Source organism: Capsicum annuum, chromosome 10 (assembly GCF_002878395.1).
Source record: "Capsicum annuum cultivar UCD-10X-F1 chromosome 10, UCD10Xv1.1, whole genome shotgun sequence".
Taxonomy (NCBI): Eukaryota; Viridiplantae; Streptophyta; class Magnoliopsida; order Solanales; family Solanaceae; genus Capsicum; species Capsicum annuum.
Genome location: NC_061120.1, coordinates 187,670,584 through 187,676,373, shown reverse-complemented (window position 1 = coordinate 187,676,373; position 5,790 = coordinate 187,670,584).

Below are 5,790 nucleotides of genomic sequence, written 5' to 3'. Positions count from 1 at the left end.
AAATAAATTTTAAATCTTTGTCACTTAGATAATAAAACCCTTCCAAACCTAAAATTTGAGTCTTTTGGAGTTAAAAAAGGGGTGTGACAGCTCTGGCAACTCCGCTAGAAATTTTAAGAATTCAAGCTTATTTTTTTGAGTTGTATCGGATTAGTTTGATATTATGAGTGTATAGACATAATTTGTGTTATTGTTTGTATTTATTTTATCATTATTGCATGTTTACGTGCTCTTTGTTTACAGTTTTTTCTTATGTTTTACCGCTTTATATCTGACATCATGCGCATAACCCGAGTCAATTCTTTTTGCAACAGGTTCTGTAGTATACGCTGTGTACACGACCTCTAGTTGAGTTACCCTTGTCTTAGGAAGGGGAGCCGTCGACTGGTATGGAGTGGGTGAAAAGCTAAAGCAGCCACTATCGACCATACGCTTCTCCGAATAGTTTTGTTAGTGAACCCCAACGTAGGTCATCCTTTAGGTCATGTTTATCTGCATCATATTGAGACCTAGAGGGATCCACTTGGTCCTTTGTAGGATACTCATCTCTAAAGCATCTCTACGTGCTAAATATTACATTTTTTAGGGTAACGGGGTCATTTGACAGATTGATTCTGAAAAAACATGTGTTAGAAGCAAAGTGTGTAGGCAAGGAATTGTTGAAAAAAAGAAAGGAAAAAAAGAAAAAGAGTGCAAAAAAGAGAGTTTTGTAGTTTTTTAGAGTTTGTTATGGCTTTTATTTTTCGCAATTCAAATATTCAAAAAAGATTTTTCTTACCTTTTTCACGCATTTACTCAAAAACAAAAAAAAACCTCAAAAGATTTTCCCTTTATCTCCTTTAGCATGTGTTCATAATTCAAAAATTTTTAAAAAATCTTGTGTTCATAATTCAAAATTTTCAAAAAAATCTTTTTTTAGAAGCTTTTATAAAAGGGGAATTCAAAAAAGATGGTAGAAGTTTTTTACATTTCATATAACGAAAATACCAATTTTTTTTTTCTTTTATAGTTGTTGGTGTCATTTTTATGTGAATTGTCCAATTGAGAACTCAAAAAGATTTTATTAATGTTGATCATTGTCTATCATTGGTCGTATCTCTTAAGTCAGGGTTCAGTTTGTCATTTAATCATTAATTATCCAATCTGGACGAACTACACACCCCTGATTTTTCTCTTTCAGGAGTGAAATACATAAGCAGCCTATTGATGGTTCTGAGATCTTATTTTAAAACCCCAACAATTTTTTTCACTCTTTATTAGAGTAGGTGTCATATAGTTCTTTAAAAGAAAACTGCAATTTTTTTTTCCTTTAACAGTTCCAATTTTCATTTTCGTATTAAATTCAAAATTGAGAACCCTAAAAGATTTTCTTTGGTAATCATAGGTTTCATTTTGTATAGAATATGAAGAATCCAAAAAGAGATTTTCTTCACTCTTCATTAGAGTAGGTGTTTCATATATATCTTCAAAAGAAAACTATGAAAAGATTTACCTTTAATAGGTTCAAATTTCATTTTCGTATAAAATTTAAAATTGAAAATCCGAAAAAATATTCTTCTTTGGTAATAACATGTTTCATTTTGTATAGGGATGTTAAAGTTGAAGAAATCAAAAAGATTTTCGTCAATTATTTTGACAAATTTGTCATTTTTCTTTTCTTCTTGAAGTTTCAAGAAAAAGAAAAGAAGGAGAATTTGATCGGCCATGTTGTACCAAAACTTCACGAACTATGCACACTTGATTCTCCTCTCTCGGGAGTGAGATATGTAGGCGCCCTTCTTGGTTTGGGTGATATTTTCAAAAGAAAAGCAAAAAAAGAGTTTTGAAAAAGTGTTGCACTCTAACATGTTTGTTATCTCATGTTCAGTTAATTTAATGTGGTTGGTTTGTGGCATTGTAGCTGGTTCTCCATATCACACCAAATCAAAGAAAGGGTTAGTTGTGTCCTACAGGGTATAGAGAGCGACATCATGGATCAATCAAAGAGTCAGGAAAATGAGAGTTTAGAGCAAGAGATTAGGAGACTAAGACAACAAATGAATGAAATACACCGAGCTTGGGCTAGTGGGTTGCCTTCTCCTCCATTTTCCGCTATTGATCCTACAAATACCTCAAGTTTTTCATCAAAATTGCAAAGTCAGTTTCCTATTGTTATTGATGCACTGCAACATGACTCGGAATTCCTTCCAAGCCAAAATCATCCTAATACTTCCACCACTCTTCCTCTAGCTTCTCAGTATAAGCCTGTTACGTTGATAGCACCATATAATGCTTGTGCTTTTGTTGCTCAACTTTCTACTGAGGCTTTCACTTTGGCTATCAATACAATGGTTGTGCTGCCCCAACCTGCTAGTGGACTCATGTTCAATGCTTTTGATGTTCATTGCTATATTCCTGAGCCCACATCAATGTTAATTGGACCACCAAAATTTCTTAACAACAAGCCTAGGGATAATTTTACACCAATTGAGGAGTTGTATGCTAGTTTATTTCAAAAATTGAGAGTGTTGGGCGTGATCACTCCTCTCCTTGGGCACACTCTTAATTCTTGTTCAAGAAATTTTGATCCTAATGTACGATACGCGTATCATTCTAATGCTCATGGTCATAGTATTGAAGATTGTCGAGATTTGAAAAGAGAAATTCAAAAGACGATTCAAGATAGAGCAATTATGGTGCAGAACATTGACAGTGAGGAAAACTTTAGTTATGCTGATATGCAAACCAGTGGCTAAGTTGTTAGGTTGAGCAATTGAGAAGTCATCCATCTCCCTACTAGGAAGAGGTCTGGTAGTTTGTGTTGTTTTCTTTTCTATTTTTTGAATTATTTCAGGGTTGTAGTTCAGGATCTATCTTGTTTTGTCCCTTTGTCGTTTATGTTCAAACCCTTCTATCTTTTATTTCAACTAAATAAAGTGTCCCTTTCCCTTTGTGTTTTAAATATGTATTGTTTGTTTTATTTATCTAGTGCATTTTATGTTGATTCTAGTGATATGACATGCTAGTGAAATTTTCAACAAGATCTTAAAATCCATTTGAGCATGAACTTTGAATCAGAGGACTAAAATTAGAAAAAGGCATTCGAGAAATTGATAGAGTGTTGACACATTTGGTGACCATGTTGAAGCCTTCTTTCAAAATTAAGATAATTATTTTGAGAATTACAAGAATAAATTGACAAGAATAACTTGGCCATAAATTGAAAGAAATGTCTCAATTAGGTCAAAAATGTGTGATCCTATATCAAGAGGAACAAAAAGAAAATCAATTTCACGAAATGCATGAGTCATTCAATATGAGGGATGTACAACAAAGGCGGAGTTGTATGTTTGACAAGTGTAGAAGAAGAGGTGACACATATGCTCAGGGCAAGTTAGTGTTGTAAAACATTTCATAAGTGATATTAATCATGCACTTTCACATTGCATGCTATGTACTAGCATTTTCAAGGATTGATATGACGAAGGTATTTCATTCTGCTATCCAAACATTGTGTCATCCTTTTTTTATCCTATTTGAGCCTTAGTGTTATTTTCTTTCATACCTCTCTTTTGGAATCAAGATAGAGTCAGTAAAGCTCAAAATAAAAGTGTCGAGTAAAATAATAGAGTCAGAAAAGTTTCAAAAAAGAGAAGAGAGAAAAAATGTGTCCAAAAAGAAAGAAAATAGAAAAAAGTCAAGAAAAATAGAGTCAAAAAAATTCCTATATAGAAAAGAGTCGATAAAAGAAAAAAAAAGTTAGAATCAAGCAAAAGAATGAGCTGTCAGAACTACGCGTGACCTGATTCTCTTCTCTCGGGGGGTGAGATAAGTAGGATGCCTTACTCTGGGTTCGGTCCAACCAAATAAATAATTTAGAATTGCCAAGTCAAAAGAAACTAGGGCATAAGTTAATTTTCATTATTTGAGTCGATTCTAAAAGTTGTAAGTTCCACCCCAGTTCAAGTGTCGTTTGGGCCTCATGCCATCCTTTCTTTCTAACCATATCCAAAAGCCCAGTTACCACCAAAGAAAGACCTTCTGATCAATCTTTAGAAATGTTAAGGCTAAGCATGCAATGGATGTGATGATTCATTTGGGTACTAATTGTCTTCTGTAGCATAAGGAACTAGGAGAGAAATAAAAATAAGAGTCTTATTGTGAAAACCCTTACGGGTACCATAAGATGATTGTAAGTTGAGAAAGATAAAAATGAGAGTCTTATCAAAAAAATCCTCACGGGCATTGTAAGATGTCTGTGAGTTGAGAGAAATGAAAATAAGAGAATCTCATTGGTGAAAAATCCTCTCGGATACCATACGGCAATGGTGAGGTGATAAAAAGAAAATGAGAAAGGCTTGTTGGCAAAAATACTTCAAGGTGCCACTAGTCGAGTAAGGTGTCCGAATGCAATTGGGCCAAGGAAGCAACTCAGTTTCAAGGTCATTAACTCAACAATAATTTTTGAGAGTTTTGGATAGAAAGATCAAGCAGTTTAATTCGATATGCATGTCATAATCATTAGAGTTGACTGTCATTTTTAGATAAACTTTTCTTTCATTTTTTTCAATGGGGACATTCATTGTCGTTTCTTTCATCTCTATAGTTATATTTTTATTTTCTTAAGTCAGTTCTCCAAATAAAACAAAAATTATTGTCATTTTTCTATTGTCTTTGAGTTCAGTTCATGGCAAAACAAGTGAGAAAGCATTCAAAACTGTCTACCAGCTTCTTCAATTGCACAAAGAAGGATAAAAGGCCAACACATGAAAGGGACATGATTGTGAACTGAAATAAGACATGCAAAAGTTTTGTCGACAGACAAATCTGGAAACTCATGGAAATACCAAAGCTTAAAGGGTTTATCTGAAAAGCATGGCAAAACAGAGATACTGTATTTATTTCAGAGTCACTCTTAATAATCTGAGTTTGGGTCAATGACGCAACAAAGCAGGGGCAAGTGCTAGCAATCTGAAACAAAAGAAAGGGAATGAACACTGGAGAAGGTGTCGGGACAATCAAGTGTTGCAAGCCACTACTAAGTTTTTAACAGACAAATTTTCTTTGTTGAAACAGGAGCAAATTCGCTTAACTTAATTCAGCGACCATTGGGAAAACACATCCATGATAATTTACTTTATGTTCAAAACCCTCCTGGAAAATAGAAATTTACTTTCATTTAGGACCCTCTTGGAAAATGGGAATTTACTTCAATTCAGGACCCTCCTGGAAAATAGAAATTTACTTTATGTTCAGGACCCTCCTGAAAAATGGAAATTTACTTTGTGTTCAGGATCCTTCTGAAAAATGAGAATTTAATTTATGTTCAGGGCACTCCTGGAAAATGGGAATTTACTTTATGTTCAGGACCCTCTTAAAAAATGAGAATTTACTTTATGTTCAGGGCCTTCTTGGAAAATGGGAACTTACTTTCATTCAGGACCATCCTGGAAAATGAGAATTTACTTTATGTCCAGGACCTCTTGGAAAATGGGAATTTACTTTATGTTCAGGACCCTTTTGGAAAATGAAAATTTACCTTATGTTTAGGACCGTCCTGGAAAATAAGAATTTACCTTATGTTCAGGACCCTCCCAAAAAATGGGAATTTATCTTATGTTCAGGACCCTCCTGGAAAATAGAAATTTACCTTTTGTTCAGGACCCTCCTGGGAATTTACCTTATGTTCAGGACCCTCATGGAAAATGGAAATTTACTTTCTGTTCATGACCCTCCTGGAAAATAGGAATTTACATTCTGTTCAGGGTCCTTCTGGAAAATGGAATTTACTTTCTGTTTAGGGCTCTTCTG